This window comes from Erpetoichthys calabaricus, chromosome 11 (genome assembly GCF_900747795.2).
Source record: "Erpetoichthys calabaricus chromosome 11, fErpCal1.3, whole genome shotgun sequence".
NCBI lineage: Eukaryota > Metazoa > Chordata > Cladistia > Polypteriformes > Polypteridae > Erpetoichthys > Erpetoichthys calabaricus.
This window is the reverse complement of record NC_041404.2, coordinates 148828493-148854157: the sequence shown is the minus strand read 5'-3', so window position 1 is coordinate 148854157 and position 25665 is coordinate 148828493. Positions and strand designations below refer to the sequence as shown.

Sequence of the window (25665 nt, the reverse complement as noted above, 5' to 3'; positions counted from 1 at the left end):
TTATATAGCGCTTTTCTCACTACTCAAAGTGCTCAGCAATTGCAGGTTAAGGGCCTTGCTCAAGGGCCAACAGAGCAGAGTCTCTTTTGGCATTTACAGGATTAGAACCGGCAACCTTCCGATGCCAGTGCAGATCCCTAGCCTCAGAGCCACCATTCCGCCTACAAACAGAATGTTTCAGAATACTGTAATATGGTGTCCATGTGAACTAATTCAGTCATTTTTTGTGTACTTTTATTTTGAATGTTTGCATAAGGTCTCACTAATATTAAAAGCAAATATATATATACACACACACAGAACAATGGACAGAATGACAGATTATAGACTAAATTAATTACATGATCCACCTTGTACTCAGAGAAAATGGAGGGGCTTGTAACTGCCTCTAGTAAATAGGGAAGAACTAACTCTGGCGGGGTGTCAGTTCATCTAGTTAAGTTAACCAATCAAAGTTTATTTTCTTCTCCCGTCAGAATGATAATACCTTTATATGACAAATGTACAACTGGCGGACAGGTATACACTTCTCTTTGTGAAAGTTAGTCTAATAAATGTTACACACTGTGAAGTGTGTCTTTTGAATGCTGCTTACGTCAGCTTTGGATTTAGTGTAACAATGATTAATAAATATTTGCATTATTAAACATGTTATGCATATAGTGATTTCTGCCCTCTAACCTGCTGATGCCCTCGTCCTATGCTGTTTCTGGTGTTCTCATCACTGCTGCTGAGATAGCCTCAGGCCCCACACAATCCTGAGATGTATTAGGTGGAATGCTATGTTTAGTTATGTATTGTACGCATGGTGGCACTTTTCTTGGTATCTCTACTGCCAAGATGCTCCCCGGCCCATGGCAAAGTCATTTCTGACACTGGAAGCCAAGGATGGAGAGCTTGTGCCATCAGATTGGATGGCCCAGCACAGACTCTACTATAGAATGCCCAGGAAGAGGTGGGTGGCCCGTTGGCAGATTTCTCCAGGACTCTATCTGTGTCTGACTTTGTCTTTGATTTTCTCTCTTGTAATTGACCATGGAATGCACCTCAAAATTAATAAAAATGAAATGACTGACTTAGAACAGAAGATTTTGCAATGGTCATGTTAGTTGAGTGTTTCACATACTGTATACTGTAAGAAAGGACAGAGCCGACTATACTTCCTTAGAAGGCTGGCGTCCTTCAACATCTGCAATAAGATGCTGCAGATGTTCTATCAGACGGTTGTGGCAAGTGCCCTCTTCTACGCGGTGGTGTGCTGGGGAGGCAGCATAAAGAAGAGGGACGCCTCATGCCTGGACAAACTGGTGAGGAAGGCAGGCTCTATTGTAGGCACGGAGCTGGACAGTTTGACATCCGTGGCAGAGCGACGGTGCTGAGCAGACTCCTGTCAATCATGGAGAATGCACTGCATCCACTACACAGTATCATCTCCAGACAGAGGAGCAGCTTCAGCGACAGACTGCTGTCACCGTCCTGGTTCACTGACAGACTGAGGAGATCGTTCCTACCCCACACTATGCGACTCTTCAATTCCACCCGGGGGGGTAAACGTTAACATTATACAAAGTTATTGTCTGTCTGTATTCCTGCATTGTATTACTCTTTAATTTAATATTGTTCTTTATCAGTATGCTGCTGCTGGAGTATGTGAATTTCCCCTTGGGACTAATAAAGTATCTATCTATATGCATAAATATATTTAACATTTCTTTTTATTTCTGCTTAATTTAAATTGTTGCGTATTTTGATTATGCTAAAAATGTCTACAGTATATTACAAGTTCAGGCACAGAACAAACAGTTGCATTATTTTTTTATGTAACTTACTATAAGTTAGCCACGGAAGATTTTTGAAACTGAAGCTGAAGATTTAACTTTTATTTAGTGCCTTTAAAAACTCCATAAATACACTCACTCTTATTCATGCATAACCGAACAATTATCCATCCATCCATTTTCCAACCCGCTGAATCCGAACACAGGGGTCACGGGGGTCTGCTGGAGCCAATCCCAGCCCAACACAGGGCACAAGGCAGGAACCAATCCTGGGCAGGGTGCCAACCCACCACAGACCGAACAATTAAGACTTGTTTATTAACGAAACATCAAGATTCCTGTAACATCACCCCAAAGAATTCATAATATTACATGTACACTAATACACAGTGCTGAGCATTGTGGAAGAAATTACATTTGGAAATACAGTAAAGAAATCATGTCCTCAACTAGACCTCTTTGAGTACTTAAATATTGTAGTTAATCAATCCAAAGAATCAGGCAGGAGGAAGCCTGTCCATTGCGTCCTTTATTTCTCTTCAGCAAATGTAGAAGAGCGAATATTCATCACAGTAGTCTGTTACCAGAATGATCAAAGTAGCAAAGGCAGAGTTCTAATTTAAATACAAATGATTTTACATAACAGAGCTGAATTAATCCTTACATTTATTACTCTGACTGATTAAAAAAGACATGAGATGTTATGGGAAAAGAGCAGAGCAAGCTTAAACACCCCAAAGTAAAAGTCTTGTTACACTACATTCTTGTTCTTCTCATATCTGTCAGGTTCAGCCTTTACCCTTGAAATTTCTGTGTATGAGACAACTGTGCGGTCTTTGCTGATCTCGCAATCATCTCCTGCTACGTTCTGTGTATTACACCAACCATCCTACTAGTACACTCTTGTCTTTTATTTACTTTACTATTTCAGTAGTTCTCTTCATGACATTTCTAAAACAAATACTCATATATTTCAATGTGCACTGCAAACAAAAATACTTAAATATTGTTACCTCCAAATTATTCTCTCACAGCATATCCATGAAGCATATGTCCTTGAGCAGTAAGATCATCATGCACAACAATCTATATGCATTATTTAATTATTGACACTTTATCTTTGTACTTTGATATATAACGATCTACACACATTGTTATTGTTATATACTGTTTTTCACTTTTCTGTTTTTCACCTGCATTATTATCATTCTTTAATTTAATGTTATTTATTGTATCAGTATGCTGCTGCTGAAGAATGTGAATTTCCCATTGGGATTAATAAAGTATCTATCTATCTATCTATCTATCTACTATATAACAAATTAAAGTTCTCTCATTTAGCGTACTGTAATTTCATCCATCCATTTCAACTGATCAGTTTTCTAGTTTGGGGTCAAATTCATCCAGTTTTCTATCCCGGCCCATCACAGGCCTCACTCACACGAAAACCCAAATGTCCTCATGCTGGGCCAACGTAACATCTCCATTTAATCTAAGATGCATACGCAAACTAGCATCAACTCAACCAGTGCTTCATCTAGAATTAAATTCTGGTCCATGCACTGCTGATGTGGAGATTGTAAACCAGGGGTCCTCAATCACAGTCCTAGAGGGCCGCAGTGGCTGCAGGTTTTTGTTCTAACCCGGTTGCTTAATTAGAAACCAATTCTTGCCAATAATTTAATTTCATGGCTTGTTAGTGCTTTAACTCTGCTATGTCCGGTAAGTCTCATGTCCTATATTTTTTTCCCCTTTCTAAGGATATCATCCAAATGATTTGAAGGCTAAAATGGAGGAATAATTCTCAGTCCTTCACTTTTTTCTCTTCACTACCCTTCCAAGTATTTAATTAAACCCAATAGGGCATGATAAATACACACAGGTGTAAATGGTAACAAGTTAAATGGAGAAATGACGGTCTCTTTTGTCATTTGCATGTTATTGTTAATTAGGAGCGATTAAAAACCAAGAGTACATCTGTTTAAGACTAAATTAAGCAATAAGGGTTCAAAATCTTAACGAGCGAGACAACTAAGTGAAGAAGTGTTACTTGAGCATTAAGTGCTTCTTATTAAGCAATTGGGTTGGAGCAAAAACCTGTAGCTGCTGTGGCCCACCAGGACCGTGATTTAGGACCCATCCCAGTGTCTGCAGAGGTTTGCCTCCAACTATGTATAGTGCTTTCAGTAGACTTGTAAAAGTGCTCTATATGTGTAATTAACTATTATTATTTTTAAGCAATTGTGTTTTTCTCCTACATGTGTTAGGTTAACCACCAACTTGAAAATCTTTTCCCCCAATAACATTGTGTTGTGTAGCACCAGAAAAGAGGAAGTGGAGAGGAAGATGGAAGAAAGGAGAAGGGCTTTGGAAGATAGATGACCAAAGATAAATAGGAAGAAGACTTAATAGTGATCAGGATTCAGATGTTTAGCCTGCTGGGAGAACTACTAAAAAGAGTCGGTAAGTTTAAATGTCTAGGATCAGGGGTAGCCCAGTGCTGCGCATGAACTAATTCAAAAGAGCACATTCATTCAACAAGCTCATTTTTCTAAGAACGGTGAACTTAACGTAACGTATTAGCAAGTGAAGTACTTGAACATGAGCTAGTTCAGTTTTATGTGACAGTCTGGAACTGTTTTAGGTCCAGATTAAACATTTTGCCTTACCCTGTAATGTAGGGGTGGAGCCGAATCCGAATATGGTATTCAGATAAGCACAAATAGTCGATTTTTATGAATATTTATTTTGTACGAATTTTTTTCCATTTAGATAGACAGATAGATAGGAGTGAAAGGCACTATATAATAGATAAATAGTGGGTGGCACGGTGGCGCAGTGAGTAGCGCTGCTGCCGTTGCAGTTTGGAGACCTGGGTTCGCTTCCCGGGTCCTCCCTGCGTGGAGTTTGCATGTTCTCCCCGTGTCTGCGTGGGTTTCCTCCAGGTGCTCCGGTTTCCTCCCACAGTCCAAAGACATGCAGGTTAGGTGGATTGGCGATTCTAAATTGGCCCTAGTATGTGCTTGGTGTGTGGGTGTGTTTGTGTGTGTCCTTGCGGTGGGTTGGCACCCTGCCCGGGATTGGTTCCTGCCTTGTGCCCTGTGTTGGCTGGGATTGGCTCCAGCAGACCCCCGTGACCCTGTGTTCGGATTCAGTGGGTTGGAACATAGATAGATAGATAGATAGATAGATAGATAGATAGATAGATACTTCATTAATCCCAAGGGGATTTTCACAAATTCCATTTATTTGTATTCGGGAAAAAATAATGTAAAAATCAAATAGGCACTGTCTGTGTCAGCCTGCTTGTGCTTAAGCTGCACCCCCGCTGACATGAGCATGCGGAGAAAGCTCCGCTTTTGCTTTTTGGAAAACGTTGTACTTTGTGAGACTACTTTATATTTTCCCCCGTTGGACATGCAATATGAGACGCAAATTTTGACCGGTAGTGTAATAAGTTAGTTCACCTACATGCTGGTTCCACAGTCACCGTTTGTGCCACACGGTGGTAAATAGAGCGGTAATTTATATGCATACTTGCATCTATTTAATGTATTTTTTGATATTTTTTATACGTGTTTGTTGTTGGGTATAACTCAATAAAGTGTATTTAAATAAAGTCTTCCATAATTATTGTATTTTATTCAAGAACACTGTAATAGCCTAATATAAGGCATGGAAAATTGAAAAAGTAAACTCATGGGTTATTTATTCTCCTTAAAAAATACAAAATGAACTGAACATGAACTAGTTCAAAATTGAAATGGTGAACTATGAAACGTGAATTTATTCATTTTAATTAATTTGAGCTAGTTCTTTTGAGGTGTGAACTTGCACAATACTGGGGAAGCCCAAGATGGAAAATCAGATGCAGAGTGCACCGTGGATGGAATGATTAGAAGAAGGTATGAGCAGTATTGTGTGATCAGAGAATTAAGGCGAAGGTTCAAAGTAAGCTTTTTAAGACTGTGGTAAGACCAGCCATGTTGTATGGAGCCGAGACATCTGGGCAGTAAGGGGAGCGCAGGAGAAGAAGTTGGATGTAGCAGAAATGAGAATGTTGAGATGGATGTGTGGAGTTACGTAAAAAAGACAGAAAAAGAAATGAGACCATCAAAGGTACAGCTAAAGTGGAAGAGATATCAAAGAAAGTGCAGGAAATTAGGTTGAAGTGGACTTGTGATGAGGAGTGACAACGAGTACGTGGGCAAAAGAGTAATGGTAATGGAAAGCAAAGAAGGCCAAAGCAGAGGTGGATGAATAAAGTAAAAGAAGATCTGAAGGAAAAGGATCTGACTGGGAAAGAAGGTGCAGGACCAAGCGGTTTGGAGAAGGTTGATCAAGCACATCGAACCCACATAGAAGTGGAAAGAGATAAAGAGGAGGAAGAAGAACAACAGCAAGAGGGTAGGTGCATAGGTGTGTCCACTGATAGATTGTTGACACATCCAGGGTTGGTTTCTGCCTCTTGCCCAATGTGGCCAGAATAGGTTCTGGAATATCATCATTTGCTACACGAAGGAGAAGGTTCAGGTGTTGTTTAGAAAATGTGCTGGTGTTTTAATGTGAAGTTTTATTAGCTCCACATTATTTGGAAAGCCTGAGTACCATTTTCGTTCTACTTCAAGTATGTTTTGACATTGGCAGTACAGACGTCTAAAGCTCTGCCATTTTTCATTAAACAAACATAACCGATTTACACTACCACCCAGTTAGCTTTACAGTGTTCTCCTCTTTCTGTTTGGGAATGTAAATTACTTTAGCAACGCCACGTATCACTGATTCTTTAAATAGCTTTTATTCTTTGAAAAGCGAGATGCTTATTGCTTTATACTCGTTGTCAGTCTGAACACCCAGGGAGTGGACCCGTGAGTGCAGATGTTTATAAAGATTAGTATGTGCAAAAAATAAAAGAGCTCAGTTTAAACACTTCTTGTGATGTTCTCTAGAAAAAGAATCATTAAGACATGTACTCCACTGCTTTTGGAAAAAAAAATAAACCTGACCCCTCATTTGAAATGTAAACAGTTTACTAGTTGTCACTCATCTTCTAGCGACATTACCAACTATGCCAAAATACACTTTTGATAAAAAAAAAAACTATCCTGATATGCCCATTCTAAATAAGAACCTAAAACAATTTTCCATATCTTGTATCAAAACACCAGTTTTGTTGATGAAACATTTAAGCAATGCAGTGTTTTCCATTTTGTTACTCTGTCTCAGCTGGACTTATTTTAATATTTGAAAATTTGAGCATTAAAATTTTGCCTTTGGTATATCACAAACAATTTAAGCTAGAAGAACATGGAACAAGATTTTGATTCTGAATATTTACTTCATTCGAAACATGGCACTAACCAAACATAATATATTCTGCACTGAAGTATCTTTTTTGTTTAAAATGGCTGAAAGACCATACACCATAATCCATTCAGTCTGTTAATGAGATTAGTTTGTGCAAAGAGGATTAGCAAAACTGTAACTAGTAGCTTGTTACAGTAGAACATCCATCCTACTAAACAAACTTTACTGTTTTTAGCACTGAGTGACATGATATACTTATATACACATCATCACACATGTGCGCACACTTGGGAGACAACTTATGGGTGCATCAAATGGTAATTCCACCCCGAGTCAAAGGTTGGTGCTGTTCTCTAATGCTTCTCCTTCATTCTTCTCAACAGATCTGACAACTGCCAACACAAGTGACATCACTTCTGGGTTACGACTCCCGGATCCCACCTCTTCCACCACTATCTTAGGGCAGTTTGATTTTTGACCCGGAAACTTGTTTTTTGTTTTGTTATGGGGTTCACCTTACAGTACCCCAACACTTTATCATCTCTGTATTATTTCTTAAAATATATACGTACTGTGTGTATATATACACACACTATATATTTATTTATATACTTGGGGGGTTCGCCCCCTGCTCACTTCGCTTGCCAACCCCTTTCCTCTCCCACCAGCGCTACGCGCCGTTGTGAAAAGCGGTGGCTCAACACACCCCAAGGAGATGCAGTTTGCTCCTCCGAAACCCCTCTTAAACTGTGATACAATGGGAAACAAGTTATTTTTTTTACCTCCTCTTTGCTCGATCAGCTGCTGGCTTGCTGCTACTGCCAAGCCACGTTATCTGCATTTTGTGCGGTGCTTCAAATGTTTAAAAGCCTGTACAGCAGCTATCCTTTTGTCTCATTGCCTTGTCTCTCTCTTGTCCCCCAGACATCCTCAAACACTATGCGATCTCTTTTCGCTATTCCATTATTTCACCAAGTAATATTTTCCATTTGTTTGCACTAATGTGATCTTTACTCTCATTTTCTGAGACTTTCAAATTTTCCTACTTCCATTATCTCTAACCTGCTCTGCATTTGTATCACGGGACTTGCTTCCAGAGGTTGATGTGACTTGCCTGTCTCGTGGGATGTGAAAGTGTCTCTCTGTCTCTCTTCAAAGATCTCTTGTGTAATTGTGTATATATATATATATATATATATATATATATATATATATATATATATATATATACACACACACACACACACACACAGTGTGTAGTGTATATATCAACTTACCTCTCTGCTCCACAGTTTAAAATTACAAATCAAGCAATTAAGATGTGATTAAAGTGCACATTGCAGACTTTAACGGGATTTGCACACATTTCAGTCACACAGCAATTTTTCTATACAGTCACATCATTTCGAGGAACCATAATGTTTGGGACACAGCACTGGCAGGTCTATCATATTTAGGACTTTGTCACATATTCCTTGCATGCTATGACTGCTTGGAGTCTATGATTCACAAACATCAGCCGTTGCCATGGGTCTTCTCTAGTGATGCTTTGGCAAGCCTCTAATGCAGCCATCTTCAGCTCCTGCTTGTTTCGGGGGGCTTGCCCCCTTACGTTTTCTCTTCAGCATATGGAAGACCTGCTCAATTGGATTGAAATTGAATGACTGGCTTGGCCCCTCAAGAATTTTCCATTTTTGAGCTTTGATAAACTCCTGTGTTGACTCAGCAGTATGTTTGAATCATTATCTTTCTGTAGGATGAAGTGCCATCCAGTGAATTTGGATGCATTTACTGAACTTGAGCAGATCAGATGTTTCTACACACCTCAGAATTCATTGTGCCATCAGCAACTTCATCATCAATGAAGAGAAGTGTGCCAGTACCTGAGGAAGCCATACATGCCCAAGCCATAACACCCCCACTACCATGTTTAACAGATGAGGTGGTCTGCTTTGGTTTTTGGGCAGTTCCTTTTGGTCTCCACACTTCGTTCTTGCTATCACTCTGATACAAGATCATCTTTGTCTTGTCTGTCCACAAGACCCTTTTCAGAATTCTACAGGCACTTTTAAGCCATTTTTTACAAACTAATCTAGCCATCTTGTTTATGTGGCTAGCTAGTGGTCTGCATTTGGCAGTGTGGCATCTGTATTTCTATTCAGGAAGTTATTTGATGATAATCGTATCCAACATGTCCACCTCTGCCTCCTGAAGACTCTTTCTGGTCTGTGAGACAGGAGACTGGAGCGTTTTCTTTACCATAGTTAGGATTCTTCTCTCCTCAGAGGTGGAGGTCTTCCTTGGGCTAGCAGTCCTTTTGTGATTATTGAGCTCACCAGTGTGTTCTTTCCTCATGATATTTCAGACAGTTGATTTTAGTCATCCTAAGGTTTTACTGATGTCTCACATGGTTTTCTTCTTGTTTTTCAGCCTCATAATGGCTTCTTTAACTTTCATTGGCACAGGTTGAACAATGGCGACTGCAGGCTCCAAAGGGTAGAAGCAAGCCAAGGTAACTTATGAAGCAAAGATACCCACCTAAACAATTGTCCTAAACATTACAGTGCCCTGAAATTTTGGGGTGGTCATGGAATAAAAAAGTGTTTCAAAACTAAAATGTGTGCAAACCCCATTAAATGAAAGTCTGAAGAGAGAATATTGCAGATTTGGACTAAAGCATGAATAAATGAAATTCAAAATCTATATTAAACCATTATATAGTGTATATGTTACTGGCAATGTGTGAAAAGCAGGTATTGTATAGAATGCATGACATTTTTAGCCAAAGCATGAACTGTCTGTGTTACTTTAATAAGCTATACTGTATACTTTCCCTAGGCATTGTATATAAGCCCTAGGCATTATACAGAACGACTTGCCGGTTTGCCTTTTGGCATTGCATGGAATGCCTAGGAAATTTTTGAAATTTTTATCGTTTCATACTTTGACTTCTCATTTTCGGCATTCTACACAATGTCTAATTTCTCACATTGATAGTAACATATATAATGCAAACACCTGAATTTAACAAAAAAATTCAGTAAGTGATATTTGTGTAAATAAAATATTGTTGATATCTGGCCTCATACTACAATGCCCCCTTTTCACAATCATCAGACACTTCAGTGACACATTTCCCATACACATTATGCATAACATACTTTACATGTAAAATAGGAAATGTAGGTTTTGGATTTTGTTTTCCTTCCACTTAAATATCAGCAATTAGCCTGCCTTTGATCTCAGGATATCGTGGTATTACTGTTGCATGCTGTTACTTGTATACAGGAAATGATAATAATAACTAGCTATTTGGTTTGCAGTAATTGGGGTTTGGCATGCACTTTTGAAAACAGCCATTGTTTACTCCAAATTAAACACATTTTATGCAAAATGAACAGTTTCACTCCAGCATTCAAATGGATTAAAAATGAACCAAACACAAATGTCCAAAAAAACAAATTATCGGTAAAGGTTCAGTCTTCAAACCTTGTACGGTACACACATTTTTATTGCTATTCTTTTGATCCAATCTTTTTTAAAAGATGCAAAAAAAAATAAATAAAATAACTTAGAGAAACAGACAAGAAAGACTTCCAGACTGAGAAAAGGAAAACGTGGAAAAAGATTTCCAGCAAAAGGGCAACTGCCCCCAAGGTGAATAGCCTCTGCTGGATAGCGGAAAGATGAAGCAAAGAAAGATCTAGAAGTATCATTATCAGAGAGAAAGGATACAAGAAAATCATTTTCCCCAAGTGAGGCTAGACCACACTTCACAAAGTCCTGGTCCTCTGACATGCCTAGAGATAGAGCACGTGCAGAACAAATTTGGGGGGACGGGGGGTTTGCGGGAGAAGAGAAAGAGAGCGAGCTATTTCTGATCTGTCCTCTTCATCTCCACAATTGTAAGTGCCACCTCAAGAATAGGCTTCATAGCCATAACTCCTTACAATATTGGTAATTAAGGTTAAAGCTATCATATATAACAATGTACAACCTTAATTTAAGAAAATCAAACACATCCAACCAGACCAAAAACTAAACATTAAAGGGTCACCCCAAAACATGTGCATAAAGCTGGAGTGTCTGTTCAAGGGACAAAGGTGACAGTGAGTGCTGAAGATCAGAGACAAGACTTTTTATCCTGTGACGAGACGTGATCTTTTGAAGAGAGACACTTTCACGTCTTTGTGCCAAGAGATTTAACTACGCCTGGGGCCGGAAACAAAAGACAAACGAGTAGATGACAAAGTAGAACATCGTAAAGAATTCAAAATCATTGGCACAATACACATGCAGAGCAGGTTTGAGATAATGGAAGTACGAAAATTTGAAAGTCTCAAAAAAAAGGATAGTGAAGATCGCATTAGCGCTAACAAACGGAAATTATTGCTCAGTGAAATAAAGGAACAGCAAAAAGAGATCGAATATATTGTTCGGATTTAAAAGTCGGAGACTTGTAGATCGTCTAATTAGTGTTCAGGGAAAAGTAGTGTTTCTTCCCAATGAAGAGGCAAATCCACGAGAATTAAAAGATTTGTTGTTTGGTGAAAGTGAAATCCACATACACTTTCATGCTTGGGTCACAAAGTTACACAGATATACAGGAGATTTTAGAGACAGAAACGTTATTCAAACACGTCAAACAAACGTAAGTCTCTTTCAGGAGTGAATCGAGCTCTGTGTGTAGTCGGAGGGGACAGATCCGTTTCTCAATTTAAAGAACAGAAAATCTTCCTTTTCATTGGGGTGTGCCTTGTGAGCGGGACCCCAACCCGCCCCCCCCCCCAGAGGATGTCTGGGGTAGAAGAGAGACAAGGCAGTGAGAGAAAAGGACAGCTGCTGTACAGGCGTTTAAATGATCAAAGCGCCGCGCAAGATGCAGATCACGTGGCACGGCAGCAGCATCAAGCCAGCAGCTGATCGAGCAAAGAGGAGGTATAAAAAAAAAAAGACAACCAGGCACTGCTCATCACTTGTCCAATACAGTCCCCACAGTGAAGCATGGTGGTGGCAGCATCATGCTGTGGGGGTGTTTTTCAGCTGCAGGGACAGGACGACTGGTTGCAATCGAGGGAAAGATGAATGCAGCCAAGTACAGGGATATCCTGGACAAAAACCTTCTCCAGAGTGCTAAGGACCTCAGACCGGGCCGAAGGTTTACCTTCCAACAAGACAATGACCCTAAGCACACAGCTAAAATAACGAAGGAGTGGCTTCACAACAACTCTGTGACTGTTCTTGAATGGCCCAGCCAGAGCCCTGACTTAAACCCAATTGAGCATCTCTGGAAAGACCTAAAAATGGCTGTCCACCAACGTTTACCATCCAACCTGACAGAACTGGAGAGGATCTGCAAGGAGAAATGGCAGAGGATCCCCAAATCCAGGTGTGAAAAACTTGTTGCATCTTTCCCAAGAAGACTCATGGCTGTATTAGCTCAAAAGGGTGCTTCTACTAAATACTGAGCAAAGGGTCTGAATACTTAGGACCATGTGATATTTCAGTTTTTCTTTTTTAATAAATCTGCAACAATTTCAAAAATTCTTTTTTTTGTCTGTCAATATGGGGTGCTGTGTGTACATTAATGAGGGAAAAAATTAATTTAAATGATTTTAGCAAATGGCTGCAATATGACAAAGAGTGAAAAATTGAAGGGGGTCTGAATACTTTCCGTACCCACTGTAAGTCCAGCACAGCACATATTGTTTATTTAAGTGTGGGAAACACTTCCCCTTCGCTTACCACCTGCACAGCACAGTCAATAAAATAGCTTCAGCACTATGTCTCTTCTTTCTCTGTCTTCTCTTTCCTTCCACCTCTACACCTGCTCCGATAAGCTTCATCCTCTTCCTCCCAGTTGAAGGCAGGCGGCTCCTTTAATGCCGTCTCTAGGTGTTCTCCAGGTGGCTCATTAGTGAGGTCGCTGAAATGACATGAAATCACTCCCAACTGTGGTGAAAGCCCAAAAAAGTGGGGCTCTGCAGTTCCCACTGGCGGCTCCCACGGAACCCAACAGGGCTGTGTCAGACTCCAACTCCCATGGAGCCCTGCGGGGATCCAAGCTGCTGCTGCAAACCCAACAAGGGTTGCCATCTAGTGCTCCGGGGGAGGCAGTGCCCTGTGCACATCTGCTCCCCTGGTCCTTCCATTACGACAGCCTACTTGGCCGGGAAAGGGCACCGGCCATCCATCACAATATATAGCCACCAACATTAAAACTGCCTGCCTAACACTGTGTAGTTCTGCCTTGCACTTCCAAAATAAGCTCTGACTCATCAAAGCTTGGCCTCCACAAGATGTGTTCTGTTGTATCTGGCACCAAGATGTTAGCAGTACACCCATTTTGCCCTGTAAGTTGCAAGGTTGGGGGGCCTTGATGGATCAGAATTCTTTCTCCAGCACATCCCACAGACACTCGAATGGATTGATATCTGGAAAATTTGGAGGCCAAGTCAATACCTTCAACACTTTAGTTATGTTCCTCAAACCAATCCCAATCATTTTTTTGTAATGTGGCATTATCCACTGCTATCATTAAATAGTATTGCTGTGAATGGGTGCATGTGATCTACAACAATGTTTAGGTAGGTGGTTTGTGTCAAAGCAACCTCCACATGAATGTCGTGACCCAAGGTTTCCCAGTAGAATATTGCTCAGAACATCACACTCCATCCACCGGCTTGCTTTCATGTAGTATATCCTGCTGCCTTCTCTTCCCCAGGCAAACAACACACATGCACCCAGCCACCCACATGATCTAAAAATAAAACACAATGCGATTCATCTGACCAGGTCACCTTCTTCCACTCCTCTATGGTCCAGTTCTGACACTCACATGCCCATTCTAGGCACTTTTGGTGGTGGACAGGGGTCAGCAGGGGTACTCTAACCATTCTGCAGCTATGCAGCCTATTACACAGCAAGCTCTGATGCACTGTGTGTTCTGCCATCTTTCTCTCATTGCCAGCATTGGCTTTTTCAGCAATTTGTGCTACAGCAGGTCTTCTGTAGGATCGGACCAGATGGACTAGCCTTCGCTCCCCAAGCACATCGATGACCCTTGAGCACCCATGACCAGCTCACCGGGTGTCCTTCCTTGGACCACTTTTGGTAGATACTAACTACTGCATACCAAGAACACCCCCCACAAGACCTGCCATTTTGTAGATGTATCCATCACAATTTGTGAGGCCCCATCAAAGTCTTTTACCCATTTTTCCTGCTTCTAAACACAACACCTTCCAGAACTGACTGTTCACTTGCTTCCTAATATATCCCAGCCCTTGACAGGCACCATTTTAACGAGATAATCGATGTTCTTCACTTCACATGTCAGTGGTTTTAACGTTGTGCCTGATATGTGTACTGTACAAAGAGACTTGGGTCATCTGGTAGATTAAACAGGTTTCAAAATGTTTGGTTTTATATGTTCTCTCATATATACATACTGTATATTATAACATTCGGAGAATTTTGAGTAGGGCAGACCATTCATCCCAACACTGCCAGTTAAATCTATTCATGTAATTCTTCCAAAATAACATAAGGTCAGCATCAAAAAGGTATGTTTTAAAGGTTCCAAACCTTTAATGACACTACTTAGTAATTTGTTTCCTTTTGCCTGTGGTTATCTACGTTAAGGACAAACTTTCCAACATTTGTGCTAAATTTACCTTTAATAAAATTTCCAACTGTGTCCTCCTACAGTCATATGAAAAAGTTTGGGAAAGTTGCTTTGCTAAAAATGAGCTAAAAAGTCGATAATGGCTGTGTTTGAGTACCGTATATACTCACGTATAAGTCGGGTCTTGAAACCCGAAAAATTGATCATAAAATCAGACCCCGACTTATTCAAAAAATACGACACTTACATTTTATTTAATTTTTTTTTTACATCTTCTTGCCTCCTCCAATCTCGCACCAGTTTCTTAGACGCATCGAATTTTGTTGCAGCAGTGCAGTTACCAATTTCTTTCGCCAACTTCAATGACTTTTAATTTAAAATTAGCTTTATATTTTCTTCTGATCGAACTCTCCATCATAGCTAAGGGATGCTCTTACAATAAAGGTGTATGAGGGTGTGAGGTACAAAAAACACAAATCAGTGCAAATGTCACTTCGGAATAATTTGGGTATTACCGTGTGGTCACATAGGCACAATACATAGACAAAGGCGGCCGTGTGCTCGGTGCTTACTCTCTCAGGTGGGCGTTAGCATATCATAATCTCTTGGACCAATAGCATGCATTTTTTTTTTAAATTTTATTGAATTTATTAAATAAATAATTCCATACACATAACTCAAGTTTTACAAAAAAAAAAAAAAAGGTTCTAAGCCACAGGTGTCGAACTCCGGTCCTCGAGGGCCGCAGTGGCTGCATGTTTTCATTCTAACCATCTTCTTCATTAGTGTGCCGTTTTTACTGCTAATTAACTTCTTTTGCTGTAGTTTTAATTAACTTGACTCAGGCCCCTTAGTTGTCTCTTTTTCCTTAATTAGTAGCCAAACAATAATGAGACAAACAAGCCACCATATGACCAGCTCACTTGTGCCCATCACACAACATCTGAAAATAAAGAAAGGTGAAGGGCTCAGTAAGGCTGGTCTCTCAGGTCACCAAAACATTTTGACAGTGTTCTTAGAAAAAACAGAAAAATCAACAAATTTGGAAATATCTGCTGTGGCAGAATGAGAGCAGCAACAAGCCATTGAATTAAATAACGGGCTTGATTAACAGCAAGAATCAGCTTCTCATTAAGAGACTGGTTGGAGTGAAATTGGTTGGAGTTTGAAATCTCAGTTTAGCTGGTCATCTGTTGGCTCGTTTCATGTCTCATTTCTGTTTGACTGCCATTTAATGAAGAAAGAAATCAATTCAGAGGACTGAATCCTTAATAACAGGGCTATTGAAATGAAAGGAAAAAGAATTAATTAGCAGTGAAAACTGGTCAGTGATTAGGAAAAGGGTCAGAATGAAAACCTGTAGCCACTGCGGCCCTCCAGGCCCGGAGTTCGACACCCCTGTTAAAATCAAGCCCCGACTAATCCGCAAGAGAACTTAAATGTGAGTATATACGGTTTGTACAGTACGTCACTATGGGCTACTAAGGATGCATTTACACAGAAGCTATGAGTGACTTCATTCCAACGAGCTAAAAGTGACTTCACTCCAATTTTTGGCTCATATTTAATCTTTGTTTGATTTAAATTAATCTTGCAAGCAATTCAAATCCAATACGACAATGTATGGAGTTTCTATTTTGAATCTGCAAAATTAGTGAAACGAAATGTCAACTGATACACTGTGACTGCCGTGGTTGACATTGGCAAGCAGTTCCTCGTGCATGTGCTACAGTAACTTCTTTGAGCATCCGAATGACTCTCTGTCACTGGTAATGCTCCTCCAGCCTTTCGGCATTACGTAAAACTGCACTCTTCGTGTTTCGAGTTTCATTTGTTCTTGTCAACTGATGCATCGCTTGCATGGACCTCAAATGTGATAAACTGAAATTGTTTTGATTGACCCTACATCTGTGTTATAAATAAATAAATACATAAATAAATAAATTTATAAAGACTGGTGACGCACAGACAGATGCTGTCTTGTTGTGTACCATTTGTTATTCTCCCTTTGTCCTAATGATGGTAATCCTTTTAGACCTTCCCAGGGAACGCCTAACCCTTAGTTCTGGGTAAAGTCCATTTGTAAAAGTGTTTTTATGAAAAGCAGCAAAAGAATAACATTTGTTTTGTACTTTTGCCTTCACTAATCTCACGTACCATACAATATTCCTCTGACGTTGACAGTGTTAAACCTTAGCTGTTATAATCTTTATTAAAATCACGTTTACTTCCAGCGACACCTTCGATTTAAAATAATAATAAATACCTGTGAGGAAGGGTAATGTAATGATGCAAATTATAAACGTTGATATACAGTATATATACCACCCTCAAATTGAAACCACTGTGACACAGCCACGTTACATCCGCTTGTGATGTGACTTTCATAAGTGCAGCTACGATGACATGACTGCCACAAAACAGACAACTAGTGATTAAGCAAGTCATAAGCTACTCGAGGAAAAATTCAAAGCGACCTCTTGTAACAATGATGCTTGGTGGCAACTGCATCACAGATACATCTGAAACGCCCCGCAGTGAAACCTGACACCCACCGAGTTCAAGCTGTTAAATCATATTCACAAGAGGTTCTGTTTGGAGGTTTATTTTTCACTGCATAATAAGACACACGAGCAATGTAATCAAACAAAACAGTGGTTGCTTGGAATCCTACGCCTGTAATATAAATCAAATAAATAAAACTGAAGGTGGCTAGAATCTGTAGGGAAAAAAAAAAGTATAGAAAAATCTGAAATATACGTGTATTTGGGAATCTTGTAGCAGGCACAAATCCAAACGGAGAGATCAGTTGAGAAAATGGTTTCAAAACTGTCTGTATGGTAATAGCTATAGAAATGGCTAAACTCTGAAGAGTCTAACACAAGAAAATGACTAATGCAGAATGAGAAACGCAGAGGACAAATATTACATTTTTCCAGAACATGCACGGAGTAAAACTCAGCAAAAACATCACTCCTGGGGTGGCCTTTGCTTGTTGATATCCATTATTTTTCATTTGCAGCAGCATGCAGCTCTGTAAAGCAGGTTGACTAACTGACCTTTACACTCTTAATTTTAACTGTCACGACGCCGCTACTGTGAAATTAACCACTGCTACTCTTGAACAGCTGCCGAATTAACTAAAAAGATGGTTTTGGTTCCAAGTGTTAAAATAGTATACACCTGCACTCTTAAAAATAAAGGCTTGGAGTAGTATTCACCACTTTGTATAAATTTGGGTTTGGCCCTAACATACGTGCATGGATCAAACTACTCTGTACAAGTCCAGAAGCTTCAGTTTGTATTAACAACATAATCTCAGAGTACTTCAAACTAGAACGCAGTACCAGACAAGGATGCCCCTTATCACCACTACTTTTTGCAATTGCCATTGAGCCTTTGGCTGTTCACTTTCGAAATGCATCAGAGATAAAAGGGATTTTCAGAGAAGGAATTGAACAGAAAATATCACTGTACCAGTAAAGGCGCACTGCACGATAACATGCAGTGAATACACTTGACTTGAGCATTCCTAGTTTTCATTCTCTTTCTCTGTACATTCATCATTCGTTTGCTCAGAGGTTGATGCGCTTGCTGCTTCCTGAGCAGCTCTTCATTTCTCCACCCTAGTGGCCGGCTTCTTCTCTTCTTCTGTCGGCATCTTTTTGCATTAAAACTGATTAAGTCAGGGTTTGTGTTGCAATGACTTAGTACATTTTCCTTAATTTTTCACTTAAGCTGGCACTAAAGTGTTCAATCTGCCTCAAGAATGATTTAAGATACTGTATGAAGAGGTAGGGGAAGTGACGGCGAAGGTGGTAGGGAATGAGAACGGCGCCCGTACGCACACGCCACACAGCTGCCCTCCTGCCCACTAACAACAGTTGATTCTACAATAAAATAAAATAAAAATAAAAAGAGGAATAACCTTGGAGGTCAATCATCACCCCAAAAGCAGATAGTATCTGTCACATAGTATATGGGTACCAGATTTCAGGTCAATAGTTGAAACAGTTTGCGAACTACAGATGATTTAAAATCCTGGACAAACAAATGGACAGCCATGGTAGCGTATTATATAAGAAGATGCAGATGATATGGTACTGCGTACATCAGACCCATAAAATTCAGTGCCTGCAGCCCTAACTGTACTAGCAGAATTTTAAAAGATATCTGGGTTCAAAATGAATTTGAACAAAAGTGTGCTTTTTTCTAGTGAATTCTCTAGCAAACAACATAAGAATGGGCACCTTACCTTTTATCATTGCAGATCAGTTTAAATATCTATGGGTAAACATCACAAGTAAATATAAAGCTCTTTTTCAACAACATTTTGCTGTTTGCATGGACAAAATTAAACAAGACCTCCATAGATGGTCTATCCTCCATCTTGCTTTAGCAGGGAGAATAAACACTATCAAGATGAATATCCTCTCTAAGTTTCTATTTCTATTTCAAAAACATCCCACATTAACAAATCATTTTTTAAGAAGTTAGATTCAATCAAAACCTCATTTATTTGTAACTCGAAATATCCACGCAGCCAAAGGGTGACCCTGCAATGAACTAAATCAGAAGGCGGCATGGCTCTACCTAATTTTCAATTTTATTACTGGGCGGCAAACATACAAGCTATAAAAACCTGGACATTGACACAAATAGATGAACACACACTAGATTGGACTGCAATACAAATGAAATCCTGCAATACCTCTTTATATTCCTTGCTTTGTACACCAAGGTATCGTCAATATACTAACAACCCAAATGTCCTTCATTCACTCAGAATATGGAACCAATGTAGGAAACACATTTTATCTGTGGCACCTCTACATGACAACCATTGCTTTTGATCAATGCCATAGGGGAAACCATTTTTGGTTCCCTCGGCATCCATGTGAAAATTCCAGAAAGAACCATTTATTTATTTAGATCCATAACAGGTTTCATACGTTACATAGAGATGGTAACAGATTTGTGAAATACCAATGGGTTCCTGATTTCAAAAGGACTCTTGCTGCCCACAATACCACAAGCTAAGTCCTGCTTGTCTTACTCTGTTAGTGCACTGCTGGGTAGCCTACCAAACATTAAAGATTTCAATTATTTCTACAAGTTAGAAGGCTCTTCAAAGCAGAAAGAACCAACTTCATATGCAAAGAATCCTTCCCACAATGAAAGGATGCTTTGTTATGCAATGGCTCTATGAAAAGCCACCCAACCCAGAAAAGAGCCATAAAGTACCATTAAACATAAGAATTTTGACAAAACAAGAGAAAACTATTTAGTCCATCAGGCCCATTTGTTTAGCGAATAGCTAACCATTCCCAGCATCTCACCCAGGTTCTTCTTAAAGGATGTCAAGGTTTCTGCTTCAACTCCATGTCTCAGCAGTTTGTTTCAGAGTCCCACATCTCTTTGTGTATAGAAGAGCTTCCTGGCTTCAGTTTTAAACATACTTCCCCTTAACTTCCACTGATGCCCTCAAGTGTGTGATTCACCCTTAAGCTGAAAGAACTCTGCTGGATCGCCTTCATTGATGCCTTTGAGAATTTTGAAAACCTGGATTAGGTCTCCTCGTAGTCTTCTCTACTCAAGACTAAACAGGTTTAATCCTCAGAGTCTGTCACAGTGCGATGTGTCCTTAAGTCCCGGGATGCTCTCCTCTGCACAGCTTCAAGTGCTGCTATGTCTATTTTGTAGCGTGGTGAGCAGAACTGCACAGAATACACCCAAGAGCCATTATTTGTTTCCTTGACTCTCCAGTTTTATTTTATTAACAAGATGTCATCACATTTCCAGCCTATCATGGTCATTTACTGTACAATCTTGTTCTATATACTTCACAAAATAGGGCAGTGTCTTTATGTAAAGTAAGTTACTAAATAATCAACCTGTAATGACAAATTATTTAGAAGATGTTACCTTTCTTAAGTGTACTGCTGAGACCACCACTCTCTCTTGTTTCATTATCTTTTGCTTGCCATTTGGTTTCATTTACTTTGTATTCAACAAAAAAAGAGTTTGACGTAACATTTATAAAGATATCTTCTCTCTCAATTTCTGTCAAATACAAGAAGTCTAGTAATATTTCTCATGGGAAATAATATAGGTGGACTTACGCCACAAGGCTTTTGTCAATAACTGCAGATTTGGACAGGTCAAGAAGTGGATGAAGCTAAACACTAGTAATGCTGTCCATACAGCTTGTCCAGACAGTTAGTGATCAGAACCAATGCCGGCTGCCTTATGATGGACCCCTCAGAACTGATCATTACTTCAGCAACACCAAGCCATTTTTTGGAAGCAAAAAATAAATGTCCAGTGTATCACTTCTTTCTCCATGGATGTAAGCTAGTGTAGTGCCTCCTTCAAAGTTGAATATGCCTCGTACCTGCTTAGGAGAAAATAAATAGGAACAGCAAATTTCACACTAGCGAAGCCCCCAAACAGTGTTGCTCACTATTAGCCAAATGCATTCAGCACTTTTGTATGCAAAAGTATGCAAAACACACAACACAAAAAGGGCGATTCAAACATTTTGCTTGAAAGGACTGTTGGCTGAGCAAATGTTCAATTCTGTGAAAGGCCTTTCTTTGCAACTTTACTGTGGGAAAGCATCATGTTTCCTGTAGGGGGCTTGGCAGCATCCCAAACCCCCAGACACAACTCTACAAACACAAGTCCTAGGTGCCAATGAACGATTTATTTCAGAAATCAGAGGACTTTTTAACGGATTGCACAATCATAATTCACTAATTTCTTCTTTCTCTTTTTTCTCTTCCCTCTTCCTCCACTCCTCTGAGGCAAACTTTGTCCACTTCCACCCGACACCAAGTTGCCTGGGTGAGGAAGAGCAGTTTCTTTTATGGAAGACATGGGAGTATTTCTGGTGCCAGGGCATTGCTCGTAGATAGCACTTCTGGGTTAGGCAGAAGCTTTCTATAGTAGTGACCACAAATCCCTGCAGCACCCGTAGAACCCAACAGGGGCTACAATTCCCAGCATACCCTGAGGGTATCCATATGGGTACCGTATCTCAGGGTTGCTGCCATCACTGACGTAATTAGCTCAAATTGGAGGCCTCCCCCTGTCCCTCTGTTACACTGGCCTCCCGCCCTGATAAGACTCTTCAGTCCATCCCTGCCGGGTCACCAGTATATTCTCTTTGAGGTTGGCACCTGCTACCAAACTCCAGGCAGGAAACAACCTGCCTTTCTTCTTAACCATTCAGTACGGCGGCCCACTCGGCTAGGTAATGAATCACACACCATCCTGGCTGGGATGCCAGCCCATGCCTGCTGTCCATTACAGCATCTCATAATTATGAAAAGTCAGTCAGGAACTAATATAATAAAAGGTTAACCCCACAAACCCCAGCAGGCCATTTTTAAGATCCTTTGGTAATTACACTGGAAAGCCTATTTTCATTTCTTTATTGGATAGTCAGCAGTGTGATCCTGTTTTTGTAATGCATTCTACAACCTGATCTCTGTTGGAATAGCTGGTGATTAATATACATGTGACTCCTCTAAAAAACTTACCCTACAAAGTATTTTCTATAATTTTCAGTTATGACAATCTACCAACCTCTGTTTAAGTTGTTTTCTCTTAATAAATTGGCAAATGGAAGCAACCTTCCATACACTTAAATTCTATTTTCTTTTATTAATAGGTGGCATCAAGACGATGGGAGCAACAGAAAGCTTCACCCTTTCATTTACAAATATTTGGTGTAGTAGCTTACAAAGGCTTATAAAATTGTGTTCCCTCAGCCAAAAACTAAATTCCCACCAAGTCAGTTTCTAAGACTAAACGTCCATAAAGTTTTTCTGTAATCCCTTACTAAGGTTGACAAGCCTTTGAAACTATTGGCTTTTTATCCCTAAACTCTTTCCCAGTGCCAACATCTACTGACATAACATTACGCAGAGTGGTGGCTCTGGGGCTAAGGATCTGCACTGGTTTCTACAAGGCTGCATTTTCAAATCCCGTTACTGCCAAAAGGGATTTCTTAACCTCTTATCTCTTATTGCTCTAGGAAAGCTATGCAATGGCTGACCCTGCACTCTGACCTCCCAAATGGTCATACAAAAAACCAAACAATTTCACCTCGGGGAATAATAAAAGTATATCAAATCAAAATAAAAAAATCAAATTTGGACGCATTCACAAATGTTCATGTTTTTGAAGGAAATTGATCCAGATTTATCAAGTTACCATTAAAATAATTTAAAAATACAGTCAAGACATTTCTAGTTTTACTAATGGCTAGTACTGCTTGAAATGACTGATTTTAATTTATTATTCACATTTGACTGCAAAGACCCATTTTCAGTAGCCATTCCTTCAGTGTCCTAATGGCCAACTCCCTTAGCTCATCCTTAATTAGTAATTTTAAAGGCTAAATGTTTATTAGAGAAACCTTTGTTACATTAGCACCGCTGAAACCTCTTGTTCTGTTCACTTGGGTTGCAAGGTACTGGCATTCCTAAAGTTCTGTTCTGGGTTCAAAAAAATGAAACAGCTTTCTCAAGAAACATGTCAGTCTATTGTTTTTTGTGTATGTGTATGTGTATGTGTGTGTGTTTGTGTGTGTGTGTGCAGAATGAAGGTTATTTCCTATGACAGACTGCCAAGAAACTGAAGATTTCATGAAAAGGTGCCCATTACTGTCTTGAGAGACAAAGGCAAACTGGGCCTAACCACGATTGAAATGGAAGGGAAAGGTCCAGGTGCTCAACTGCAGAATAAACGTCAGTGCATGTAGCCTTATAGATCCTCAGTTGTCTTCATCCTTGAATGTACACCAAACACCAATGTCGTCAGCAACAGAGTTAAGAAGACACCAAGATGCTGACCATAAAACGCTTTTCCAATCATCTTCTTTGATCTTTGTGCCCATTTTCATTTTATTTTCCAGTTTCAGGTAGGGCTTCTTCTTTAAAACTCTGCCTCTTAGGCCAACAGCACAGAGTCGTCTTTTTACAGTAACAGCCGTTAGCAACACTAGCTAATGTTTTGGCTATATATTTAAATCAATTTAACAGTATTTTGATTTTTAAAAAAAATTATCAATTTCTATCAAAAACATTAAAATTTCTGGGTGTGTCCAAACTTTTCATTCCAAGTGTAGAAAAGCTTATTTTTGCCACACCAGTTGATTCCAGCAAATGCTACAGCTACTGTATACTTATCTTGCATTTCATCTTCTCCTTGGTCTCATCCTAAAAATCTCAGTTCTCCTCGCTTCCCGCTTACAGTTCGCTATAATGCACCTTTCACATATTGTTTCAATTTGATTTTTTTTTCTTCTACCATCTATATAAAAAGATGGATATGTAAACACCTTAACTATTGTACATTACTGCACTGCACTGTGTGTGTGTTTTTCCCCCCCATTATATGAACTGAATTGGGCTTCCTGGGCGTATCATTGCATTGCTGTCAAATACCTGTCAAAAAATACAGCAGAGGCAGTCTTGCCTGGAAGATAACGAATTACTGCAGAAATGAAAAGCCTGCATGTGGTAGATAGGCTTACAGACATAGAGTATGTGAAAATGGGGTCCGGCAACAAAACAGGAAGCCCCCACAATCAGCGTACATCCTGCATTCAGTGCATATCGATACCGTCAGGGGTGTTTATTTCTCCACAATGGACGAGCCAATAAGAAACATGGATAACAAACGGTCAAACGTTTAATTCTTCAGTAAGCAAAATTACAAGGGGGTGGCCGGGTGGGCAGCTCTGCAAGGCCAGCAAGCATCTTCATATTTGTTATCTGGCGTAACACCCAGCGCCTAGCATCGTTTAAGTGACAGTGATGGCCCCCACTGCCGTCTCTAACTAGCTTTTGGTTCAGACATAAAAGGTTCTTAGTGTTAACCAATGCCAATCAAACAACCCAACCAGCCGGCTCGCGTGCCGATCGGCTACAATAGGCACGCTTGCAGCGCCACACAATTCAGCCAAGGAGAAGGATGAGGGCGAGTGAGCCAAATCGCTGCCTACCTCCTGCTCAGTCGGCCCCGTTTATTATTACATTACATTTCCGTACCAAACATTTAGAGCGGCTGCAATGGCGCGATGTTACCAGATGCGGCGCAGAGTGCCAGCCAAGGCAGACAAAATCCTAAGCGTGCGGTGCATTTAACTTTTATTTTTACTTACCTTGTGCCTTCTTTCCATTTCATGCCACGGTGGGTTTCAAAAGCATTCAAGATTTTGGGATGCTCCCTCGTACGTCAGGCAGAACTTGAACACAAACCACATCGGGGAGGGACGGACAGAGGCAGAGTCCTACTGCAGTCTTCTAAGCAGCACCGCCTAAGCAGTACCGCGCTAACGCACGATGTCCGCTTTCTTCTTTTGCTTTCTTCTTTTTTAACTAAGATGGCTCATTTTTTTCACCCGTAATTAAACACATGCATAGGCACGCGTTCAGAGGATATCACAAGAGCATATGAGACTAATTGTGATTCAGTCCGTCTCCTGGTGGTGAGACAAAGCCCTCCTCCCACTGGCGTGCGCGCGCGCAAACCATCAAGCAAGACTGTGCGAGGCGGCGGTGTGAGCACATTGTGCGCGCGCTGGGGATTCGCGCGCCAAGTCCCTCGGAGTGACTGGCGGTCCCCAGGAGAGAGCGCGCATATCCCGCTCAGCCAATGGAGAATGCCGCTTCTTTTACAATTGGTAAACACATTCGAAATAACTTCTTCATTTTTTCCTTTGAATTGCTTTCGTGTAATGCCGGATCCAGTTTTGGCAGCCAGTCTCACACCTGCCTATCATACGCAGGGTCGTCATAACAGCATCATCAGCACCCCGGGCAAAGCAGTGCGCTGGAACCCTTGTTTTGATAGCAAAATAGAAACATATACAGTATAGGCATCAGAAACATCGTGGGCCCCTATGCTCCAGAGGCCCCTGCCAGTGCCGATATAGTATTA

The 25665-nt window shown here is 40.3% G+C and overlaps 1 protein-coding gene across 1 annotated transcript in view; it reads right to left on the bottom strand.

The window, feature by feature from the left end:
- Positions 1 to 25248, bottom strand: part of fbxl16 (F-box and leucine-rich repeat protein 16) — a 104104-nt gene extending 78856 nt beyond the window's left edge. The window contains exon 1 of the mRNA XM_051933435.1: positions 24887 to 25248. The gene's annotated coding sequence lies outside the window, so the exon portion shown is untranslated. The remainder of the gene's footprint in view (positions 1 to 24886) is intronic.
- Between the last annotated feature and the right edge of the window lie 417 nt (positions 25249 to 25665).